The sequence below is a fragment of the Natrix helvetica genome, assembly GCF_964273705.1.
Source record: "Natrix helvetica genome assembly, chromosome: 4".
Lineage (NCBI taxonomy): Eukaryota > Metazoa > Chordata > Lepidosauria > Squamata > Natricidae > Natrix > Natrix helvetica.
The window spans coordinates 84,842,153-84,869,277 of NC_138550.1; the positions used below are offsets into that span (position 1 = coordinate 84,842,153).

The 27,125-nt window shown below is 39.9% G+C and overlaps 1 protein-coding gene across 2 annotated transcripts in view; it reads right to left on the reverse strand.

Moving 5' to 3' along the window:
* Positions 1 to 27,125, reverse strand: part of CDH18 (cadherin 18) — a 660,513-nt gene that overhangs the window by 504,335 nt on the left and 129,053 nt on the right. For both annotated transcript variants that reach the window (XM_081951851.1, XM_081951852.1), the window contains exon 2: positions 1,160 to 1,239. The gene's annotated coding sequence lies outside the window, so the exon portion shown is untranslated. The remainder of the gene's footprint in view (positions 1 to 1,159; positions 1,240 to 27,125) is intronic.

The window sequence follows — 27,125 nt, forward strand, 5'->3', positions numbered from 1 at the left end:
GGAACTGCAAGGAAATATTCAAAGAATTTCAGCAAAAACTATTTAGCAAAAACTATTCAAAATCACCCATTAATTTTTATTTGAAGTGATATCAAAATGAATTTTGAAGGCATTATTCTGTTGAAATATACACCCCCCTGGTTTCCAGTGAAGATGGAGTTGACATTATTATGATTGGTCACACAGCCAGCCAGATGTTTAGACTGGATTTGACATTTTTATCCACCTATGGATATGTATACCAAGGACCTAGAATAGGCAGATGTTGATTGATCATGTTAAAGGTACTGTCACAGGATGTATTATTATTATTGTTATTGTTGTAATTGTTATAAATTCATTGGAATTGGAAGATGGTTGGACATTTCTAGTATGGAATACATTTCTTAATTTTCAACTGATCTGAAACTTTGACCCTGATAAAGATATATGGGACACCTAGGATTCTTAGAAAGGTTTGATAGCTAATCTTATGCTTTCTCTCAGGGAATATCTATTACTCTTAATGAATGCAAGAGAAGAAATACACACTACACCATGTTAAGAACTGGGACATGACTCAAAAAATGAAGTCCCTTTTGGAAACATTCATCATTCTAAGTTAGAAAGGAAAAGGAGAAGCCTGAGCAATATTCTTGTGTGCGTGTGTGCGTGCGTGCATGCGTGCGTGCGTGTCCATACACATACAGACACACAGATATGCATTATGTGACTTAAATATATACACACCCATGTTACATTTGAGAAATGCAGGATAACTGAATTGAATTGATTTCTACATGAGCGAGCAAGAGAATAATGCAGGAAGACCAGAAGCAATTTCTAAATGACTTGCTCTATTGATGCAGTGCTACTGCTGCACATTATCCTGTTAAATGACTGAGAAAAATGTACATAGCTGTTTGTTTTTGTAATGTAAATTTAAGAACTTAAACAACATTAAAAAAAAAAAACCTCAACCATACTTTGCATCTTCTCCATGCTTTGGTAAACCGGTTGCATGATATCATGTTATTTACCATTCTTGCTCATGCCTCAAACTGAAGGATTTAGCGTCATGATTTTGGATTTTTGAAATAATACACAAACAGCATAGCCAGATAATAAATTTGCTGAAAAGTGCAAATTTGACAGGTCAGATAATAACGGCATAAAATACCTTTTGGATAATGCTTCATTCCAATTTTAACATTTCTTTTGATGATTTTAGGAAGATTCTAATGAGGGAAGAGTGTCTCACTAAAACAGAAAACAGAAACAAAGATTATTTGTAGTATTCACTCATGTACTTTTTGAATTAAGGATGCCAAACTAATAAGAAAATAATGAATTGGATATCCATTCTCACAGTCTTAACAAATAATCAAGTTTAATAAATGTATTGAGATTTATTATGGCCACCTCTGTCTCCAAAAGTGACTATGGACAGTGCACAACAATCAGATAAAGACCACAAATATAAAAACAAAAGATATAAATATACAAATAAATAATATGAAAAACAAATGTACAAACCCATAGGCAAACAGAAGATAAAAATGACCACACTCAGAATTTACTCAAGCCTTTTAAACTAATTTTGGAGATATCATATAGCAGTCATGTAATATTTATGTAATAGGAAAGTTTGTGAGTAAAATAAAAAGAGTTGATTTTGAAATGTCATTCCACTTTTATCTCATGGTCCAAACACATACTTCCTAGAAAAATACTTATCTTGTGTCTTGTTTCTGTACATAGTTTGCATGTATATAGAGTTAGCATTTTGTTGTTTTTCTACAAAAGATTTTCAAAATTTCTTTCTTTGTTTCTTTGTTTTGACTTCTATCTGTTTACATTTTACTTTATATTCATTATCTGAAATTGGGTTTAAAATTAATGCAGACACACATATTTGCCAAATATGAGAGGTATAATATTTATTTTAAACTATAAAGTCCACAAAGTACTATTTATAAATCTATAAATGCTATTTTAAAATTTTAAAAAAGACAACAAAGCAACACTCTTTTAATTCTTTATGGACTTGTAGAGATGCAAAATGTGTGAGTGTGTGTGTGTGTGTGTGTGTGTGGTGTGTGTGTGGTGTGTGTGTGTGTGTGTGATTCACCCTATAAACTTACTATATGGAGTGACCTAGGTAAAATGTTGTGGTCTTGAAACTGGCTTGATACATAACTAAACTGAAATCCAAATGTTTTATTCGTTATATTACTTGTGCTTGCTCATTTGAATAGTGTTCTTACACAGCTGCTCCTACGAAAGGTGAGTTGGATTTGCCTATAGATAAGGCATGTGTTATGGGATGATGAGGTAACTGTTTATAACCTTTACTGAAGACATACTAAATCTGTTTATATTTGTGACAAAGGTTGGAAGTAACTTCTTTTTCTTTTCTCCTTATTCTATTCTTATTTTTCACCTTCTTCTGTTTTTCTTTTATTTTTATTTTTACCTTCTACTTCTTTCTATTCTTTTCTTTATGTTTGGTTTGTATTAGATTTTACTCTTGTAGTTAAAATTCTTAATAAAAGCATGGATCTAAAAATAATGTAAAAAGAGATAATTTCACAGATCCCATTTAGTTCAGAAGGAATTTACACCTGAAAATATAATTCTTGTGAAACAAAAATCTACAATGGTAATAGGTTACAGTATACTAGACCACCAAGTTTATACTCAGCTGAGGAAGCTAATTTAAGATTATTTGGATATGAATGTGTTGGCCAAATAATATACTGACATAGGCTAATGGTTGCCATAATAATGATGAACTGAATAAACTAAAATTGTGCCAGCATAGATAATGGAATCTCTTCTATTTAACATTAAATTATTTATCTTGGAAAAAAATATTAGTTATCTCATAGGAGTTATGCTTTCCAAACTTATCCATTATTGATGTGTTAATTTTGAATAATGAAAATAATCCAAATTCATACCAATTAGCAGCCTATTTTGCTGTAGCTTGTAGAAAATTGTCTAATATATTACACTGAAAGAGATAAAGTTGAATAGTTAGACAAAAAAATTCTCTGTAAAATTTCTGTAAATGTCAATAGTGTCAAATTTTGAAACCAATTTCTGTTTGTGTCAGAGAATAATTTGATTTCTTAGAAATAAAATCTGCAAACTGGCTATGTGTCTAATGCAATTTTTTGTCACTGCATCAGTGGTGAAATTCATTTTTTTTTACTATTGGTTCTGTGGACAAAAGAGTATTGATTGCTAGGTTTCTTGCTTATAGAACAATGACTTTGAATGAATCACCCCTTTCTCTGAGATCTTATAGGAGAGTGCATAATGTTAGTTCTTCCATGTCTGAGGTGAAAATGATCTACTAGTCTTCTGCATTTTATATTCTAGATAGAGTACATAATGAAAAGTCAAGCTTTTAAATTAATTAAAATGTAAGTTTAGGTTATATGTACTATGTTTTTCTACTGCCCACCTATGTTCTGACCATCTGCAGACTGATTGACTGGTCTGCCATATCCATCATCCCCACCTAGGACTTTGGCTCTTACCATCGGTACCCAGGCTCTGACTTTCTGCATCTCTCTGCATTTTACTGGACTCTGTGCTGTATGCAGCACCTATTTTAACATCTTTTAAAGTGATTTTAACATCTGTAGCACCCTCATTCGATCTGAGGCCCTGCTGAACTATGGTTTATTCTTACTCAAGGGTAGACCTGATTTTATTGCGGGAGTCCCCCCTCTCGCAAATATGGCCCTCTGCCCTTTCGAGGGCCCACCTTAATGATGGATGTATCAATCCAGAGAGGTGGAGGAAGAGGAGGCTCCGGGGGTTTTTGTGCAAATGTCTTTTAAGTGTTTTAAGGGGATCCAGGGAGGGGGGAGGGGTCAGCCAGACCAGGAATGCGAACAGAGCCAGGCGAACAGGTGGGACTGAGGAGGAAGAGAGCGGAGTGGGGGAGGGGAGTCAGTATGACGTTCCTTTAGAGGGTTCCTATATCCCAACGGTCGTAGGAAGGGGTGGATGCGAGGACAGAAGAAGATTCTGCAGTCGGTTGGGAGACCATTGGTGCTGGATACGCCCGGTCGCTTGTACCAACCCCCGCACTCTAGGTGGTCAGGGTTTACAGAGCCGGGGCATGAGGCTGATGTTGTGTAATGCAAGGTCCGTTGTTAATAAGGCCCCCCTCATCCATGATCTGGTTTCTGAGGGGGAGCCGGACCTTGCAGGGATCACAGAAACCTGGTTGGGCCACGAGGGGGGTTTGCCCCTCATGGAAATGTGCCCACCAGGATACCGTGCATTCCATCAGCCTCGTGCCCGGGGTAGGGGTGGTGGGGTAGCGGTCATTATACGGGAAGTCCTGGCACCAAGAGAATTCGCCGTACCTCAGATATCTGGATGTGAGACTCTAGGTGTGAGATGGGGCCCAGGGAGTCAGTTGGGCCTGCTGATTGCATACTTGGCTCCTCGCTATGCATCAGCGGCCCTGCCAGAGCTCCTCTAGGTGATTGCGGAGGTGGCGGTTGAGACCCCCAGACTATTAGTTATGGGGGACTTCAACCTGCCATCGACGGGTGAATCATCAGAGGTAGCTCGGGAGTTCATGGCTTCCATGACAGCCTTGGACCTGACCCAAATAATTCAGGGCCCCACACACGAGGGAGGCCACATGCTGGACCTTGTTTTTATCTCTGGTCAATGGAAGAGTGATCTGGGAATAGGGGATCTGGTTATTACTCCCCTGTCATGGTCAGATCACTCGCTTCTCCGACTCGACTTCCCTGACGCTACCCCCCATCGCAGGAAGGCGGAACCAGAAGATCTTAGATGGTTCCGCCCCAGGCGACTGATGGAACCTGACAGGTTCCAGACGGAGCTTGGGCCACTTCCTGTAGCCCTGACCCGCTCCCGGATGGAGGACCTGGTGGCCGCATGGAATAGTGCGGCAGCCGGGGCCTTGGACCGGGTGGCGCCCTTGCGGCCTCTCCAGTGGCAGCGAACCACCCTGGCCCCTTGCTTTACCGAGGAGCTGAGGGTGATGAAGCACCACAAGAGACGCCTGGAGAGCAGATGGAGATCCTCTCGCGCCGAATCTGACCGAACACAGGTAAGAGCCCATTTACGGACCTACCTTGTGGCACTAAGGGTGGCTAAACACCAATATTACGCCACCCTTATTGCGTCTGCAGAAAACCGCCCTGCCGCCCTGTTTCGGGTGACCCGCTCCCTCCTTTCACAGAGGCCGCGGGAAGCCCCTTTGCAGGGTAGGGCAGAGGAATTTGGGGAATATCTGCAGGACAAAATCGCTCAGATCCGGAGTGAATGGGTCCCCTTCAGTGATCCTGGGGAGACACCAGAGCCGAGTCTTGAGGTACCACTCTGGGAGGAGTTTGACTCTGTTGCCGCCGAGGATATGGACAGGCTATGCGGCCGACTGCGGGCCACCACATGTTTATTGGACCCGTGTCCCTCCTGGCTTGTACTGGCAACCTGGGAGGTCACACGAGACTGGCTCCTGGGACTGGTGAACGCCTCGCTGAGGGAGGGGTTCCTACCAGCCGCCTTGAAAGAGGTGGTGGTGAGGCCCCTACTTAAGAGGCCTTCTCTGGACCCAGTAGAGTTAGCCAATTATCGTCCTGTCTCCAACCTTCCCTTCTTAGCGAAGGTTGTTGAGAGTGTGGTGGCGCAACAGTTCCCTCGACACCTGGAGGAAATTATCTATCTAGACCCGCGCCAGTCCGGTTTTTGGCCTGGCCACAGCACTGAGACGGCTTTAGTCGCGTTGGTGGATGATCTCTGGAGGGCGAAGGATGGGGGTTGTTCCTCCATCCTAGTCCTGTTAGATCTCTCAGCGGCTTTCGATACCATCGACCATGGTATCCTACTGCGTCGGCTGGAGGGGATGGGGGTGAGGGGCACCGTTTTACGGTGGTTCTCCTCCTTCCTCTCCGGTCGGACGCAATGTGTGTTGACGGGGGAGCAGAGGTCGACCCTGAGGCCGCTCACATGCGGAGTGCCACAGGGATCGGTCCTCTCATCTCTCCTGTTCAACACATACATGAAACCGCTGGGCGAGATCATTCGAGGATTCGGGGTTGAGTGCCATCTGTATGCAGATGACACTTAGCTATATATCTCTACCCCGAACCACCCCAACGAAGCCGTCGAGGTGATGTCCCGGTGTCTGGAAGCTGTCCGGGTCTGGATGGGTGACAACAGACTCAAGCTCAACCCTTCCAAGACGGAGTGGCTGTGGCTACCGGCGCCCCGCTTTAGCCAGTGTGTTCCATCTCGGGCCATTGGGAGGGAACAACTGCCCCCGGTGGATAGGGCACGCAATTTGGGCGTCCTCCTAGATTCCCGGCTGGCGCTAGATGATCATGTGACAGCCGTGGCTAGGGGGGCATTCCACCAGGTTCACCTGGTGCGCCAATTGCGCCCCCTACTAGAGCGGGATGCCCTTCGCACAGTCACTCAGGCCCTGGTGACTTCCCATCTTGATTACTGCAATGGTCTCTACATGGGGCTCCCCTTGAGATGCACCCGAAGGCTCCAGCTGGTTCAGAATGCAGCCGCGCGGGCTATTATGGGGAGTACTAGGTACTCCCATGTAACACCGTTCCTGCGCGAGCTGCACTGGCTGCCTGTGGCTTTTCGGGTGCGTTTCAAGGTGCTGATTGTCATCTTTAAAGCGCTCCATGGCTCGGGACCTAGTTACCTGCGGGATCGCATTCTACCCCACACATCCCTGCGACCAATCCGCTCTCACAGAGAGGGACTCCTCCGGGTACCTTCCGCTAAGCAGTGCGGGCGGGCGGTGCCTAGAAGTAGGGCCTTCTCTGTGATGGTCCCAACCCTCTGGAACGACCTCCCCCCCGATATTAGAACTACCTTGGACCTCCGCTCCTTCCGTAAGAAACTCAAGACCCACCTGTTTCGACTAGCTGGCCTGGCCTAATTGTAATTACAAGTAACACTCACTACTGACCTTCCTGGATGGCTTTTTAAATTTTAAATTTTGGGGTTTTAAATTGGTTTTAGAATTGTTTTAATTATTTAATTAGTTTGGGTGATATATATAGACTGTATGTTTGTGTTGTTCTGTCTGGTGTTTTATGTCATGTTTTTGTTGTTTTTATATATGAACGGTCTGTACACCGCCCCGAGTCCCTGCGGGGAGAGGGGGCAGTCTATAAATTTAATAAACCATAAACCATAATAAACCATATGCATTTATTTACAATGAAGACAGCATTCATTCTTCTATGTAGAAGGGTTAAACAACCAATTTTCAATTTTGTTTATGGCCCAAATGCCCAAAGCAGCAATCAATTTAATTACTATACTCTTTTGACCACTAGCTCAGACTTTCCTATTTTGGATGGCATTTTTATACAGTCTATGTAAAATTTAACTTGAGTTAATATTAGCCAGTGTTACCTCAATACTGTGGGATAATGGTTGTTATTTTTATTGCTGTTTGCTTCCAGTTATTTTGTAATCAATGTGACTTGAGAGTGAGATGGGCATTATCTAAATTTGATGAATAATAAATGATTAGATGAATAAAACAGGATATTGTTTTTAAGATAATATAAATAACATGTTTTCCTGAAAATAAGACAGGGTTTTATTTTCTTTTGACCCCCCCAAAATAAGTGCTTGGCCTTATTTTCGGGGAGGTCTTATTATTTTTTAGGTGCAGGAGGCCCCTTAACCTCGGGCTCCAGTTCAGCTGATCCAGAGAGGTTCGGAAGTTCTGTTTCTGTTTCTGGCACACTCTTGCCAGCCCTAACATCACTGGGCCTGCCACTCTTTTTGCAGCTGCCTCTAAGAGAAAGGGCACGGTAGCTAGGGTTTGTGGGAGATGCCTCTGCGAGGCTGTTTTGCATGGATGGCAGGGGCATGCAGAGCACGTGGGGCATGTTACCCCCTTTCCCCCCACAAGAAATGGCATGGAGCAACTGTGCATGCATTTAAATATTTTGGGGAGGGTTTATTTTCATGGCAGGGTTTATTTTAGTGCATGCACTCAAAAGCCCGGTTGGGCTTATTATCTGAGAAGATCTTATTTTCAGGGAAACAGAGTACATGCAAACAGGCCAGGGATGGGTTTCTGAGGGTGTTGCTGCTGGTTCAGTGCAGGCGTTTGCACAGTTGATTGCAAATTGAATTTTTTTTTTTAAATGACTAAAAACCAAGCCAGCAATGGCAGAGGGGCCCAGGGAACTGATTTGGGAGCATGGGCAGCCTGCCATCCCCACCGGTTCGGTGACCCAGTTCACCGGTTCGGTGACCCAGTCCTCAAATTCTGCTATCAGTTCGCCTGAACCGGTGTGAACCAGTAGCAACCCACCTCTGATACAGTTTACAATTTAGCTGAAGGGACTTTTGCTACAGGCATTTTCAGTAGAAAATATAATTTTCACTCCTATCTCATTCCTACTTTTAAGTTTAGATTTTACAGACCTTCCTCTTACTAGCATTTCTACACTGAACGTTGTGTTTTTAGATGCCTCATTTTTCATTTTGTCTTTTTTGTCTTTAGATAACTTGGATTATTTCCTTCCCTATTAGTCTATTTAAAGTTATTGTGTGGGGTATGTGTCAAGGTTGCTTTCCTTGCTAAGAAAAGCCATTTCCTTCTGCCTTTCAATAGTAATACTGCACATTATTAACCAAATCCTATTTTGTTTTAATCACAGTTGGAGCTTACCAGAGGAAGCCAGCCCTTTTGTAATAGTTGATGTTGTTGACAACTCTTGAGATAACTATTGAAGGTCACATTGTGGCAAAGCAGAAGTGAGGAGTGAGTGAGGTCAGAGGTAAAAGTAAGTAGGGCACTCATTTTCTTTCCTTCTTCATTCCCACAATTCAGTATATGTCTTTGTTTTAGCTTTGCTGCTCATAGCTTTTTGCAAATCAATTTAAGAAAAGCTGCTTGGGGATTAGTTGTGGAAGACAAATGGCAGATGAAAGAAGGAATAAGTTCTGCTTCCCTACTGCAAATTTCCTGTGTTCTCAAATTGGCAGCCATGTGATTTCAGGTGGTGCAGATCATGCACAGTGATTGAATCATTAATGTATTCTTGCTCTTAGTATTGATTTGAATGTCACCGGTAAGATCAGGAACAGAAATTCCATAATGTCAAAAACATAACTGTCATTTTCCAGAGGCTTAGCCCTTTCTCATTAGTACAGAAAGGTGTGTGTTATAATCCTGGTAGCAAAAGATGAGACAGGGCTCATGTTCTTTAGTACAGTACAGGTAGTCTAGTAGAAATTTGTTCTCAAAGCCATTAGTTTCTCTGAAGAAGAAATTTTATTGAATGACAGTAATCAAACATTGTGGAAGAAATTAATAAGTGAAAATGTAGCAGAAGTGGGAGAAAAAATGGACAAAACAAAAGGATGCAAATATTTCAGTGTTGGTTTCTAATAAATCCAAAAGGCACCAGGAATAGGTGAGCAGAAAAGAGAAGTTCAATACATTAATTAAAATTCATCTATTAGATCAAATTAAAAATGTCTATTTTAGGGGGGTTATAATTTTTAACTGAATTTCAATGAGTATAAATAAATGAGAACTTAAATATAAAAAGCACAATCAGAAAAGAGCAAAAATCCCTCTTGCTCAGTATTCCAGTACATCATTTTGCCTTGGTATGCATTTATTTTATTTTGTTTGTTTAGAATATATTAAAAAAATATTTTGGATTATGTACTATGTAAAGCAATTAACAATGGTTAAAAGACAATCATTGTAATAAAATAATAGTTTAGAAACAAACAATAATGCACAATTCCAAAGCAGGTATTGTGACTAATATATCAGGTAAAATTTACCTCACTCATAGGTTTTAACTAATTGTCAAAAGACATAAACCCATAGTCCAGAGTGCTCTTAAGCACAATAAGGAAACCGCTCACAGTTATTCCTTACCAAGAACAATTGTTACACAAAACTGAGTGGAGGTAGGATCTAGTTAACTGTTACAACTAATAGACACTGACTTCTCATCCAGTTTGAATTTGTCAGATTGTCTTATGAAGTGAGGGCCATTATATTTTGTGCCAGCAGATCAAATAAATAAATAATACCAAAAATAATCATGCACAATTCCCAATCCTGGTTTTTTAAAAAATGTGCCTAGATTTATATGGAGGATAGAGTATAACTATGTTCAATCTCTTCATTCTCTATGCAGCATTTCTGCATAGAGCTCTACTGCCTACCTTAATACTTTACTGGAGGAGTAATTCTTGCTTCAGAGAGCTTGCTTTAATTCCCTTTAATCATCATTTAGAATTCAACACTGCAGGGTGCTGGAAGCATAGATAGCAAAAGCAGAGGCTCCATTGCACTGCTTATCCAGAGTGCTAGGATGATAAAATATGATTCAGTTGACAGGACCAACAAAAATGGTCCATCTCTCCTTATACAATTCTGAGCATGTGCAACATTTGCAAGATAGATATGAATCACCTCTGACACTATCATTCTGACTACCATCTCTGAAGGTGAACAAACTAGAGAAACCTGACTTTTCCTCTCCTGCATTGAAAGTCACCTCTTATTTTGGAAGTGTGGGGAGGAAACCATACAAACTATTTAAAGAGGTTAATAAAATCTTGCCATTTTTAGGGAACTGAATTCTGATAAATTATCAGAATGCCTTTTAAAAAAAACTTCTATATCAGCATGGGGTCTATGATCATAGGAGAAGAGAAGATATTCACTTCCAACTGTAGTTCGGTAGATTCTGTATGTCTCTCTTCTCCCAAAAATAAGCCACAACAGTATTCTCAACAGTTGCTGAGAACCATCTGAAAACAGAGACCAACTTTATGACATTTCTCCTATGCTAGCTGAGTTGTTTTGGGTTCTCTCTGTGAGTTTACAGGAGCCAAACAAACGGATGCTCCCTGGAGATTTACAAAATAAAGACTTTAAGAAATCTATAAAATACTAGTGGGAAAGAGTAGGTTATGTCTTCATCATATAGACTGGCTTCTTTGAGGCTATCCCAAGTGAAATATCTTTTAACAGAAGCCCAACTGATTGTCAATGTTGTGGTTATGAAAGAAAGGTAAACAATATTGCTTTGTATATTAAATGGAATAGAGAGGGAGAAAAAAAGAAAAAAAATATCAAAAAGGAAAAAGAAAGAATTACAGAAAGATAAGTAGCATATATAGTATAAGTGTTTCTCATACATATCTTGCAATATATGAAACTTTTTACATAAAGTCAATAAAAAGTAAGCATGTTTGTAATTGTCAATGCATAATTTAGGCCTACAGGCAAGTCATTGATAGAATACAAGGAACATCAGATTTTCAATTCACTTGGTAATTGGAACCATTGTTTCTAATGTTAAGAACCTGACACTTGACAATAAAAAGAGCAGAGAATTATTTCCATTGTGCAGATATCAATCACCATATAGTAAGTTTATAATTTAAAAAAAAAGTTGTGTGTTCTGAAATTTAAATAACAATGTTAAAAGCCTGAAGTAATTGCTGAAATTAAACCCAGACAAACCTCTCAAGGGGCCATCTAACTAATATTAAATTTTATTTCAAAATCAAATTAGTATATGTATTTACATCTCACAACATAGTAATTTTAGGCCATTTATTTATTTATTTAAACATTTTTGAGCCACCCACCTCCCATAGGGAGGAACTCTGGGCAGTGCTTAATAAAATGTTAAAATATAAAACCAGTATATAAAAAAATTAAGATAAGGATTTAAAAGGCAAGGCAAGGATGATTAAGCACTGTTAAAATTTATTAAAAGGTGACAGGAAGGCTCCGTCCCACCCATATGAGGCCATAGAGCCATGTTTTGACTCCTTTTTGGAAGGAGGAAAGTGGGGCCTGCCTCACATCTGGGGAAGGGAGAATATCGTACAGGGTGAGGGCAATGACAGAGAAGGCCACCTTCTTAGACGTCGCCAATCAGACTTTTTTAACTGATGGGGTCTACAACATACTTTGTCTGTCTGATTGGGTTGGAAAGGCTAATGTGGGACAAAGACAGTTCCATAAATAGCCTAACCTAGGGGTGAAATGCTACCAGTTTGGGCCGGTTTGCCCGAACCGGTAGTAAAAAAAATGCTTTTAAAAGTTTTTTAAAAGTTCTGACGATCAGCTGTGCGACACTTGGCTGTGCCGCACAATCGTCAGAACTTTTTTTTTACTTTTTAAAAGCATTTTTTACTACCTATTCTCCCGAATCGGTAGTAAAAAAATTGCATAAAAATCAGCTGTGCCTGATTATCTGTGAGGTTCCTGCTTGTTGCAGGGGGCATTTTGTGTGAAATCCAGCTGCTTTTACATTGTGACACTGACTTGGCCACACCCACCCTCCCAGTCATATGACCACCAAGTCACACTTGCCCAGTTATATGATCATCAAGCCACATCCACCAAGTCACATGACCACCAAACCATGCCCACCATGCCATGCCCACAGAACCAGTATGGATTTTTTTGGAATTTCACCACTGACCTAACCCATGCCGTGTAGCTCTTTATAGGTCACAGTCAACACATTGAATTAGACCTGGAAGATAACTGGCACACAATATAGGTTATGAAACAAAGGTATTATATGAGCCCTTTTTTGGGTGTCCAAAATTGTTAGCTCAGCCACATTCTGTGACAGCTGAAGCTTTCAAATAGTTTTCAAAGATAGCCCTGCATAGGGCTGTAGTCCATGCCTTTTTCAAAAGCATGTGTTTTGATGAAGAATTATTCTGATTGCATCTTCAATGACATGATAATTTATTCACCCTATTCCGCCAGGGAAATTAACTATTTAAGAATTAAAATATTGTTTTTCAATTTTGTTGTAAGGAACATAACTGGTAAATTAATGGGCAACTAATTGAGCAAACCAAGTTTACAAATATGTGGATGCTTGTTTTCCAATGGCTCTTGGAGATCCCATCTAATCTATATAATACATGAAGCTTGGGAGAGCATGACCGCACTCCTTAATATGTATTTATTTAATTGCTGTGGGAAGGGTAGTTACATTCCAGTGCCTGTTGAAATATTTAAGGGGAAAATAATCACCCAACTATTATATGAGGCACAACTTTACCATCCCAAAGGAGTTTGTCCATTTGGATGAATTCAAATCCATTTCTTATGACATATTTCAGGAGCTCTTAAGGATGCATTAAGAGAGGAACATGAACATGTACTCAGTTGGAGACTCAGACTTGGTTAGTAAAAGACTATCTCAGATTAAAATATTATCAGTCTGACTTTATCCCCCTGCTTCTTCATGACAAAATCTTAAGTTAGATATATGAAATGGGACAGAAGACTGCTAGGCCTATACCAATCAATTTTAACTACCACTGAACTTTCTAATGCAAGGACAATTATTAAACAATGTCTATGGGATATTGTCCTCCAGACTGATAGAGATATTGAAAGGTCATTCATTCCTAACAATTTAGAGAGTTCCTATAAGTTGGCAAACTGCTTTAATGGATTTACTTAAGCCTATGTGAGGAGGATATTTACAACAGCATGGTGTGATCTGATGCCCACATATATTTTACAGGGCTTATGGCATATATGGGCATTCCTCTTCTGTTTGCCTATATAGTTCTAGGTAGGTGGAAACAGTTGGCCATGTCCTGATATATTGCCAGAATGCAGTTTATAATTTATTAGGCCACTTTTAATACATTATCCAGGTAGGCGTGTTTTCTTTTATATTTTTTATTGATTGTTACAAACTGCTGTGGCCCAGCAGGATCCAGTTGAGCTGCTGATGTACGCGGATAGGGAGGGATCATATGAGTCTGCTCTGGACGATGTGGAGGACCCTGTGCAGGGTTCAGACTCAGAGCAGGGACCAGAGAGGCTGGTTGGCCACCAGGAGGTGCCTGAGACATGGAACAGTGGAGAGGATCAAAGGCAGTTTGTCCCTGATGCTAGATTGAGAAGGGCTGAGAAATGGAAGCAGCAACTCTGTAGGCAGACTCACAGAAGATGATTAAGCACAGGTGGTTGTGGATTGGCCCCTCCCAAGAGAGATTATAGTTGAGACGTTGGGAGGGGACATTTGCAAGAAACAACCGTTCGAATTAGTAGTTAAGAAAATCTATGTATTCTAGCCGTGTCTGCTTGTGTGGATATCTGCGTGGCTTCATTTGAATTATTTGGGTTGTTTTATTGAACGTGAGTTGTCTGGGCCCTCAACCAAAGGATTTGTTATCTCAGTAATTAAACAGTGGCAAACAGCCAAGCCTGTGTTCTGGTTTATTCACAGGTGTGGAGAGGGGGTGTCAGAACACAAACCATGAACAAACACTTCAGATTGAAAACTTAGGTTTTCTTACTTCCTGACAAAACATTAAAATGTTAGTGTTTTAATCAGTACTAATATTGTTTAAATTATGTTGGGAAATGTATTTTAATTTTTTAAAATTTTGTACCGAATGGTTCTATTTTTGACCAATATCTGATCATATTAAATTGAAATTGCAATGAATCATTCATTCCTTTTTCTATTCAAACTTAATGCAGCTGTACAAACTTGAAGTATTCTTGGGATAAACTGTAATCTGAGATCTATAGAAATTTTATTACTGAGGTTACATTTTCTTATTGTTTATGCAAAAGGAATTCTCTGATTCTTTATTTGATTAAGTTTTTCATATCAAATGGCTTTATTAATAATATATATTTATATATTGTTTAAATGTAAACAGTATTGATTCTCTTTTAACACCATTTGCTGTACAACTTGCTTATACTCTTCATAAAATCAAAGTGCTTTGTTTTTACCAAAAGCAAACTTGAACAAAATCTCCCAGAAAAGGCTTTCTTGCATGTTGTTTGAAATAGTAAAATCATAGGATAATTTTCTAAACATTAGCTATCAAGATACAAAAATAAACATTTATAGTGTCACATTTTTCCTGACAGTAATTTTTTTCCTACTTGAACTACAACACAGTAAATACAACAAGAGATGCACTCTACTGCTATATCTCTACCAATGATTTATAACGTATTTTAGTATCACTCAACTATCATTATGCTAGTAAAATGGTCCCCAGTCTTACTAACACTATATATTAAGAATCTTGTTTTCACATGTAACCGTGCAATTTTGTGGCATATTAACCATCACGGTACAAAGGAAACACCTCACTGTAATATCAAATTTGCAAATATATAATCACAAAGGATGTGATTTGTAGGAATCTTAAAAATGCTCAATTGATCAGCTGACCCCAGATTTGTGATGCTTCAGCAAATGTATTTTGAAGGCATGAATGGATGATGTGTTCAACTCATCCTGGCCCATGAAATCCACCTTAAAATATTTTTTCCCTTGTTCTAATTTGAAAGTTTGCTAGGTTCTTCAGGCACAAACTCCAAAATGTTTTATACTAAGTAAGGTTAGGGACAGGTATCTGCCCGCTTCCTATTGATCATCAAAGGTTACCTGGGCTCTCACTTACCTTTGGTACCTAGCCATTGACTTTAAGAGACATTCATGTTTTAAGTGGCTACTGAAAAGGCAATTTCACTACTTCCACTTATAAATGGGAAAAAATGGGGTATAAAGAGCTTTTCAGCCAGCAACACCATGGTAAAGCTGCCCGTGAATTTACAATGGTAGCATTGGCTACAAAGGTGCTTCCTTTCTGCTCTCCTCCCATTTTTCATAACAATCATAGAAGAGAGGGGGTGGAAATAAAGAAGAAGGTCTTCTTTGCTACCAGGCCCATTGAATCATAGTCATCTAACAGGACCTAGGTGGTCTAGAAAACAAACAAATAAATAACCAACCTTTATCCAGTGGGATGATCAAAAGTTTACATAGTATTTCATTTGGGGATATTCAAGATATTTTACATGGATTTATTTTTTATCTCTTTATTAATGAACTGTAGCACCTAATTTGCCTTTATGCAGTTTTGCATACCCAAGTTACCCGATATCATCCTGGTTAGAATTAATTACAGAAAACTGAGACCCCATTGGTATTTGTGTCCCAATGTTTATTGTTTTACACTTATTGAAAGTAAACTGCATTTGGTAATGCACATCATACTAAAATAATTTTAAAAAAAATCCTAAAAATATTTTCAAAATAATTATTTCAATAGATCTAAATATGTTATACTTGATAAATATAGCAGGTGTCTTTGTATTTGTAGAAATAAGAAATGTTTAACCATATCTAATAGAAATGGTAAGAAAAGAATTGTGCAGTGAAAAATAATATTAACTTCATTAATATTAGCAACCATCCTTTTATAGCATTTTTAACTTTATGCTAATAATTTTACCTTCTGAGTCTTCAGACCTTGGGCAAATTGCTGCAAACCATTCTTCTACTAATGGTTGCTATGTTTTCTTGAGCTAAAACAAATGTTCCTTGGATTATCTAATGATGCATGCTATTGAAATACAATCATGTGGAACGGGAATATTCATTTATTTGGATGTACAAACTGCTCAGTTTCAGCTTACTAGAAGAGGCAACCATTTTACATATTAATGTGTTTCTGACTCAAAAGAGCTTCCAGCTTAAAGTACATATCCAAATATACAAAATATCATGCAGTTCCCTTTCATAATAGTCAATGTAATCCAAAATGAAAATATTTAGCCAAATAAATTATTGGTACAAGATTAACATATATATTTTTTGTCATAATTCTGACAAATTCCATTCTAGGCACCGAAACAAGCAATAGTTTTAGCTGCGGTAGTTTGGCTATTCACTCTTCCCTTTCCAGATTGTAAATCAGATAATTCTTTATTGTCAAGTTTAACGGTTGATCGAGATATTCTATTTTTCAAATATTTTTATTACAATAGTGTTTTTAACTCAGTCATTTTGAAATCATTTCTTCAGACTGGACTTGTCTATGAGTATATAGATTAATTGTTGTAAACAAACAAGAACTGAGTAAAAATGTTTTTAAGATTCACCATGGAGGGGAGGAAGAATTCAATGTCCCTGGATAAAGAAAAGAATATATAAAGTATTCTGAATTTCATGCTAAAGAAAGGCCAGTGATGAATCAGAAGGAATTTATCTATCTTCCTTTACTCAGCACAGACAAATCCCTTATTAAGCCTTGTCTCCTGAAAGAAGAGCCATGTAGACACTAAGATAGTCAATGCTAGTGTTCTAACCTAGGCTTCCCCAGCAGCATGAAGCTGAGTCCTTGCCCCTGTAACCCGTTTTATTTAATTTGCATTGAATTCCTCTCCAGCCAAGTCTTTCCTCTCCCACAGTCTTTCAAGATAGTTCACAATTACCGACCTTTATCAGGCTTGGAGAGCGGCCAGGGTGATATCTTTCAGACACCGCAATACTTGACAAGAATGCAGGAATGAACTAATTGCCTTCTGCAAACACTCCTCCCCTTTCACTCCTCTTTTATTCCCTATGAGAGGGGCCATTCACCATCCACCTGTGGCCTTACTCCCAAGTCGACCCTTGTTCCTTCGCTGCTCCCTTCATCTGGCAACTCTGTGCATTTGCACACTGGGAACAGCTCCAGCTGTTTGTCTGCCTCACTGATGTCTGACTCCAAAGGCAGCTGATAACTGTCAGACGGGCTTGGCCCCATCTCTGCCTCTGATGCAGGGCACTCATCAGAGCCTTCCCCATGTTCCTCCCCAACATGACTGGCCCATATTCCTCCCCAACCTCCTCACTGTCTGAATCTGGTGGGTTATAACAACTAGCTTAGATAGCAAGGTGAAGTAAAAAGCAGAAAAATATCAATTTCATCTCACTTCTAGAAAATGAAAGAATACTTTAGATAGTCAGAACACTTGTTAATTCCTTCTATTGGTTGTCTGAGTTTGATTGCTTTCTGGGCTGCTACCTGACATTTCATTGTAAAATAAATTTTGCTTTATGCATTCTTAAAAACAAGCTGAAACCAACATTTTCAAACATAAAGACCCTGTGTGTACTGTTCAGCTCAGCTCTTCTTAGCTGACATTATTTAATTTTCACTTGAGAAACATATGTTGCTATTTTCTTTACCAGAATTTGTCATGGAAAGAACAATTGCATACTGCTAATTTTTCATTCTTTATCTTTTTGTCACATGCTTATCCTGAAGATGGATGAATGCAAAGTACAAGAGCAAATAAATAAAAAATGATAGATAACATTTTCACTCCAATTTAAACAAAATCGACTTAATATGAATATGCATATTATGGTTTAAATTTTTTCCTAACTCATATTATTAACCCAAAGTACAGGTATAGGTTTGTATTTTTAGGCTTTATTTTAAAAATTCCTCTAAACATCTCAGCTGAGAGTCAGATCAAAGGAAAATACACAACATTCACTGAGGGTTTTTAACTGACATGTTGAGAGTTGTGTTGAAAGGGGGGGCACATTGTCAAAGTAGTATGGCTTACAGAAAGGTTTTTACATTTGCCACTAAAGGTAAAGAGATTAGCCCTGTGAGGTAGACCAGACCAAGAAAACAACCTTATAGGAAAGCTAAAACTATGTTTATTATCATTGGCTCTAATAACAACTTCTTGTAAGTCTTATGGTTCCATACCTCTTCTCCCATCTTGGCTTGTACTGTTGCTATGACCCAAAAATAAAAGAGATCCAAGCAGCCACAATCCCCAAAATCAGCTTGAATCAAAGTGCCTCTCTAAAGTTGCCACTACTTGCTGATAAGAGGCTGTATTGTTGGCCGTTGATGTATATCAACAAAGAAGATTTAAATATAAACCTGATGTTGTTTATTTCTGTCTTAAAAGGCCCATCTATAGCAAGTTTTTGAAGAAATCAAAAACTGTTAGGAGTTCTGAACCCAGAATTTCCAGGTTCCATATAATCTGGTCCTGCTATAGAGTGTTCCTGCTATATATAGCCAGCTATATCTTATTTTCTGATCAGCCATCTAAAGTAGATCAATCAAACACAGAAGCAAAGATTCTGTACTTCTAAAAATTAAATAAAAGATAACTTGAGCAGATATCTAAAAAAAGTAACTTGTCTTCTGAATGAAGAAGAGAGATGCCTTCATTTATGTTGGTTACTTTAGCAGCGTACCTGTGATGGAGTGATGGGATTCCCAGAAAAAAAGTGCAAGGTACAATGCAATTAAAAGAAAGAGGGAAAATAAATAAAGCAGTGATTTCAGACACATTCAGACCAAAATGTGAAGAGTGACTAATATAATTACAAACTTTGCAAGCTTAATGAGACATATTGAATTAGCAAATCATTTATTTTCTTGGGTGATAGTTTAGAAGTGATTAGAGGTTACATCTACCCTCAGCTCCCCCAGTGACGTGCAGTCAGGTGAGGCAAGTGAGGCACAGCCTAACCTCTCATCATCAGGGCAGCAAGTCATTCGATGGGAAACTTGCCTTTTGGGAGGAATGACCCAGCTTGGCTCCCGCTTTCGATCTGCCGCCCAATGACCGAACGGAGAAGCGAAGAGGCAGGAGAGGCAAAGCAGGAGCCAAGCCGAGTCATTCCTTCCAAGAGGCAAGTTTCCTATCGAATGACTTGCTGCCCTAGACTCGAGGCTCCAGTCCAGACTGCAGTGCTTGCAGCCCCCGCCAGCTCCTCCAGGGACTCCCAAGCTCGGCACGAGAGAGTCGCCGCAAGAGAGGCCGGCCAGATTGCCCCGGCGGCGGCAGAGGTTCCCTTTGTTCTTTCAGGTGCGGGAAGCGGGAGGGAGAGGCTTCCTCCACTCCGTCTGCTCCCCATCTGCGCTGCCCTCGCCCAACAAGCACGCCCCGGATTCCGCACAGCTCTGGCAGGCGGTGCCGTGGCCGAATCCCAGGGCAGAGGGCAGCAGGTCGCAACTGAGCATGCCTGACTGTGGAATTCTGGGAGTTGAAGTCCACAAGTCTAAAAAAATTGCTGCCTCACCAGCTATAAACCTCACCGCACGTCACTGAGCTCCCCAACTAAGAAAAGCACATGTGCCTAGATTTGTTTATAGCAGCGGTTCTCAAATAGTGGGGCGTGCCCCCCTGGGGGGGCGCGAGGCTCCGTAAAGGGGGGCGCGAAGGCTCCCTTTCCATCTGGGTGCAACGGTGGCGAAGGCGTGGGCGAGGCATAATATATGCCGCCTGGAAGTGGCAGCACTTCGGACTGTGGATTTTCATTGGAGCCCCGGGCTGGAGCTCTGCAAGAAGCCTGCTCGGGCGGGGGTGGGAGGGAGGGAAGCATGGGACCGCCCGTCTTCGCCACCGCGTAGCTCGCCTCCCCGCCAGCAGCTCCACCGCTAGCATTCCGTCTGGAAGCTCCACCGCAACAGCCTCTGTTGGGGAAGGGACAAAGGGGCGGCGGTCGCCCGATCTTGCCACCGCCACCCCTTCGCCCCTGGTAACGCGTGCTGCTGCTTCCAGCTGGGATGCTGGAGGAGCTGCTGGCAGGGAGGGAGGGAAGAAGGGCAGAAGGGAGGTGGAAGGAAGGAAAGAAAAGCAGACACGCCGGAGGGAAAGAGGAAAGAAGGCAAGCAGGCAGGAAGGAGGCAGAAGGAAGGAGGGAAGAATGGAACTGGAAGGGAGGCAGGGAAGGAGGGAGGGAGAAAGGAAGGATAGGAGGATAGGGAAAGAGGAAAGAAGGCAGGCAGGCAGAAGGGAGGGAGGTGCAAGGAAGGAAGGAAGCATAGATAAGCAGGAGGGAAAGAAGGCAGGCAGGCAGGAGGAAAGAGGAAGGAGGGAACTGGAAGGGAGGCAGGGAAGGAGGGAGGGAGAAAGGAAGGATAGGAGGATAGGGAAAGAGGAAAGAAGTCAGGCAGGCAGAAGGGAGGGAGGTGCAAGGAAGGAAGAAAGCATAGATAAGCAGGAGGGAAAGAAGGCAGGCAGGCAGGAGGAAAGAGGAAGGAGGGAACTGGAAGGGAGGCAGGGAAGGAGGGAGGGAGAAAGGAAGGATAGGAGGATAGGGAAAGAGGAAAGAAGGCAGGCAGGCAGAAGGGAGGGAGGTGCAATGAAGGAAGAAAGCATAGATAAGCAGGAGGGAAAGAAGGCAGGCAGGCAGGGGGAAAGAGGAAGGAGGGAACTGGAAGGGAGGCAGGAAGGAAGGGAAGGAGGAAGGGAGGGTGGAAGGAAGGATAGACAAGTAAGAGGGAAAGAGGAAAGAAAGCATGTGACTACGGTGGGAGACGAGGAAAGACCGGTGTGCTATGTTATGCAGAGGTGTACTTATAACAATTTTATAGACAAATGATACTATTTACAGTCGCGGGGGGGGGGCGAAATGTTTTCTTCTTCCTAGGGGGGGCATGACAGAAAATAATTGAGAAGCACTGGTTTATAGTGAAAGTTTGGGACATTATTTTTTAATGAAATATTAGCAATATGTTTGCTTTATTCCATAGTTCCAAGTCATCTTCCAAATCTAAGCACAGCACTGAGTCTGTTAGACGTCTCTAGTGCTCTAGTCCAGTTCAAGCCTAACATTTCTTCCTTAGTTGAAGAGTATACAAACAATACTATATTAGGCTTCTCTTGTCCTAGCGTCTTTGCAATATTCATTGCAAATCATGTTTCTTGTTATCATTGCTCCTTACAACGTAGTATAATTCATAATTGGTAAAATTATAGTAATAATTAGATAGAAGGGAGAATTAGAATAAAGGCAGAGATCCAGTCATATAGCATTAAAAATATCTCTGTTCTGGTCCACCTGGTAGATAGAAATGGTTGTTAGCACATTTAATGACTTGAACTAAAAAGAAAGCAAGGTTTTAATTATTTCCATTAACTCGGCCTCAAATTATGAAGTGAAAGGAGCACTTTAAGAAAAATTGGTTCTATTATAAATTAGAATTTTTGTGAAAATTGCAATGAGTTTGCTTTTGCAATGGATGCTCCCAGCTTTGGTTTGAGCCAACACACAATCACAATCTATTCTCTAATGTTAAACACAAAGAAAGTTTGGTTTCCTGGCCTGGAACTGGGCCTGGAATATGAGCACATTACCAACCTTACTGATAACTGATTTCTGCATGCCCAATTAGTGGCTAATTGAAAAATAGGGTAACTGATGTCAAGAAAGTTCTGTTCTGTTTTTTTTTCCCTACTGGTAACATAGTGGAGTTTGTGGGAGCTTAAGAATGTACATATAAGCTTTGTAAGAAAGATTTCTGGGGCTGACTCTGTAGCTAGGAAAGAAATAGAAATATTTCAGAATATTGATAATGATGAACAAATGAATATTTCAAAACAAGACCTATATGGGAAAGACTCCCTATGTTGGAGAAAGAGTTTTAAATAGTTGCTAGAGACCTTCCTTAATGTATGCACTTATAAACAAATACTAGAGTTTTGACTTACTCAGTTTCCAAAATTCTGTATGTTAGCCTCCTACCTTCTTGACAATAAATCTAACTAATGAGACTCATTGTAAATATTTTTTTTCTGCACCGCACTCTGCTGTTAGTGTCTTGACAGCCTCTCTGCCTATGAAGAGAAACTTGGGGATCAGGAAGAGCTGACAAGTAACTTTTCTATGAAGAACCTTTAGAAAACTCATTTAATTTTAAAAATGGGCATCTGAACTTGTTTCCCCTTTTCTGCTAGCAGGAAAGGGAAATGCTAGCTTTTCTGATGTTTTTCCACTGATTATGTGCAAGCTATTCTAGGAGGTTTTTTTTGACAGAATTGATGATTCAGATAAAGGAGAAAAGTATTTTCTTCAGAGACTTATTTTAAAATATTGATATAACAGAACAAATTCTAAAACTCTTGTTTTTTTTTACAATGACTCTTAACATTTGCAAACTTCTCACACCTGCCTTAAAAACTGCTCTCCTCTATTGCACACCTATTGTTTTTGCAGAAGCTCCAATTTTCTTTTGTTTTTTACTTCCAATTTCTCTGAAATTGTGCAGAAGATAGTGGTTTATAGGTACTGGTTCCCCATAGGTCATTTGTTTTTTTTCTTTTCTCTTTCCATTGTTCTGAAACTCAGTGATGGGTTTCACATTTTGTTACCACTGGTTCGCCCCTTCTGTGCATGTGCCTGGCTTCAAAAACATGCCTAAATGGGATGACATAGAGCACTGGTGTACGGGTGTGTGTGGCGCCCATCTGCAATTTCTGCTACCAGTTCAGGTGAACTGGTCCCAACTGGCTGAATACCACCTCTGCTGAAAATATGAATTGAAACACATTGAGGAAGAAAAAAAGTGTCAAACATAAATGAATAGACCTAACTGTGTAATGTAGGTATATATTCTCAGAATAAGCAAACTAAATGTATATTAATTGGCAAATATTTTATAGTGATTGTCCTGCTTGGCCAGTATGTAATTATGAAGGAGATGAAATTTCAAATGTGTTGGAATTTATTACAAGTGGGAAATTTAAAAAGTTACATTTTAGCAGAAATTCTGGTAAACGAAAAGCAGGTCTTAAGATTTCTTCTATGGCTCAGTACATTTAATTTGGATTTCTGAATAGCCCAAGAGATAATTGAATTAGTTTCTTATTGTGTCATATTTATGACTATCCTGTTTTGTTACAAAAGAAATGCAGTTGTCAAGCTCATCAGAGGCAAATAGAGTTTTAAAATGTAGTAATCTATATCCAATGTTCCATAAGTGAATGACTACTGTATGTAAAATATGTATACTGCGCCAGTAGCAATGAACTTCAAAGCTGATATAGTTTATAAATACATCAAAAATCTAACTTTCATTTTTTCCCCCTAAGGAGATTAATTTTCATGCATGCACCATAAACAAGGATTAATAAACTTGTGTATATCTCTGTTTCTATGATATGTGGAAATGCAAGTAGAGTGTTATATCTTATAAGGAATTGTAAAAGAACTGCACCTCATTTTCTGATATAATAGTGTTCTTACTCTATTGAAAAGATTTAATGAAGATTGTAAGCAATAGGGTCAGTGCTTTGATTTAGCCTGCACATACAAGCGCAGGAGGGTCTAAAGACATGTCACCTCCTGAATTAAACATCGAACCCCATACTATCAGGATATGGAGCTGGAAATGCTGTTCCTTTCCTCTGCTCAAGCTATTGTCTCCATCATTCTTCTTCCTGTGAAATAGCCTCACTTGGTCTTTGCTTTGGCATCATTGTAAAACAACAAATGCATTCATATTTGGCTTTTCAATGTCACTGATACCACTAGATAATCTCCATTTTAAACCCCACAAATGTAATACTGTGATGTTTGGAGCCTACTACTAGATCTGGTGCTTTTACAACCATACATGGGGGAAGAGAAGCAGCCTTTACTGACTGCAGAATAGATGAAGCCCAATTATATAACTATGGAGAATATAAAAATGAGCCTACGCCTCTGAAACCATGTTGGAAGTAAGGGCCCATCATCACAACATGGTGCTTAAGAAAATATATTCAATTTTATGTTTGTATTTATAAAATATATAAATACCCATCCACCAAATTATCAAGAAAAACCTCAACTGTCATCTAGAATCCAATATGATCTATCAGTTTCCTGGGAGTGGAGTGGGATTGAACAAATTCTACTTCCCCACAGGTGAGTCTTGCACCTGTCAGCTAGAAGACAATCAAAATGTGATTTGTTCATCACAACAGACTTATGTTGGTCCTCCAATAACATCATAACTGTTCCAAAACTAAAAAAAAAAAAAACTCCACAGATTTAACATGCAGCCACTGGTATTTATTAGGTCATCAATGATATGGGACCAGTCCATGGTTGCTATGGAAGTTACAAACCTCTGAGCTGCCCCAGACTATATCCAACTAGATGCCTAACTGAAATCCCAAGTACCAACCTTGGGGACTCCATTGTCAAACAGCAATGGAATCTAACAGCTCAAGTAGAGATGCTGCTAGGCAGCAGGGAGAGCAATGTACTAGCAGCAATCCCAACTGTTTTCTGGAACCTAAAATCTGAAAGTCTACTTGATGGTAAGCAATTTTATCTATCTATCATCTATCTGTCTGTCATCTATCTATCTATCTATCTATCTATCTATCTATCTATCTATCTATGTCAACGTGTACAAGGTAACAGGTATTAGTATAGACATAGATATTTTCACATGAGATTGGATGTAAATAAGTATAACATTTAGCCCTGTGACTTTTAAAGGATTGCTAGTCTTTTTCTCTCCAACTTTTTAAAATAACCTTCTTTCTGAAGCCCAATTTTACCTAAAAGTTGTTGCAGACTAGAGCAACATATTTTATAGGCATATGTAGTTCAATTATTTCCAACCCTGCAAAATATTTAGTTCGTGTCTTATTGTTAAAGCACCAAATGGATTGTATAATATAAAAAATGAAAAAAGCAAGAGGCAGGGCAAATTTAAGTGGCTGAACCTGGTGTGTCATTTGCAATAAATAATTTACTCAATTCATTTCCAATTCTACCCTTTGCAACTTGTGTATAAATACATGATGTTCAGAGCTTCATCGTGTAAACAAGATATGATCATAATGTTTTTCAGCAGTTAACAAATTGGTCAGCATACAACCATTCACCAGTTGCTGTAACTGTATTAAGGGTTTCTTCTGAGCAAAATCATTACAGTGGGAACACTGGCATCTGTTCCTATCTACAATTATGCCAAAAGGATGAAATGTGACATGGTGTTATGATGTAAGCTCCACCTTCTTGTATTTACATTCTGAGTTAGACAGAAGCAAATAAGAGATGGAATTCCCATCACAACTTACTACACATTTTGTCTCTTTTCCCTTATGTCAGTGCAAGGATGTCTGTACAGAGACTGTACATCTCAAGGGAAAAAAGTGAAAGAGTACCATCTTCCTGCAGTTGCAATATTTGGTTTTAGCTAAAATTTACAAATTGAGAGCTCTGGGATTTAGCTTATTATTAAGCTGTTGGCAGCAAAGCTCTCAAGTATTCCTGTAGCAAGTAGCATTCATAAATATTCTCAGGAGTATCCAAATTTTAAGAATGAAATTTAGAGAGTGCTCTTCTCATCTAGTATGTAATACCCATGTCACATTTCCAAATATAAGTTTCCTTAGGTTGAGAAAATAGAGCCAAAGGTCTTTTGAGGCAGGCCAAGATTTCAGCTTGCTAAATTGGATGTACTAGGTCACCATTACTGTATATCCACTGTTGTTCTATGAAATAAGAATAGGATTATCCTTTTGACTTGGGATGTCTTTTAAAGGAGCTGCCTTTTTTCACAAGACTTCAGTCAATTAATTTATCAAGCAGCATCCTCAAGTAATTATTCAAGTAGTGGCACAATCAGCTGAACTGTCTTTTATAATAATAATAATAATAATAATAATAATAATAATAATAATAATAATAATAATAATAATAATAATAATAATAAATAAATAAATATTTATTTCTTAGCCGCACCCTCTCCCGAAGGACTCGGGGCGGCGTACAACAAAACATAGGAAATAAATATATCGACATACATATAACAAAACATATACCAAGACATATACACGACATATACAAGGAGGAGGTGAACTGATAGATAAAAACAAGTAAAAACACAATGTTTAAAAACCCCTAAATAAATTGAATGCAATTAAAATACCCCAAATAAAAAACCCGTCAGGAGCGATATAGTTGGATCAAAGTTGAGCCAGGCCAGCAACTTGAAAAAGGTGGGTCTTGAGCTTTACACGAAAGGAGCGGAGGTCAGAGGTATTCCTAATATCCGGAGGGAGGTCATTCCACAGGGCTGGGCCCGCCACAGAGAAGGCTCTACTCCTAGGCGCCGCCCCTCAACACTGTCTGGTGGACGGCACCTGGAGGAGGCCCTCTCTGTGCGAGCGGATTGGTCGCAGGGATGTATGGGGCAGAATACGATCCCGCAAGTAGCTAGGTCCTGAGCCATGGAGCGCTTTAAAGATTGTTATCAAAACCTTGAAACGCACCCGATAGACCACAGGAAGCCAGTGCAGCTCGCGCAGGAACGGTGTCACATGGGAGTACCTAGTATTCCCCATAATTACCCGCGCGGCTGCGTTCTGGACCAACTGTAGCCTCCGGGTGCATTTCAAGGGAAGCCCCATGTAGAGAGCGTTACAGTAGTCCAAGCGAGACGTCACCAGCACATGAGTGACTGTGTGTAAGGCGTCCCGGTCCAGTAGGGGGCGCAATTGGCGCACCAGGCGA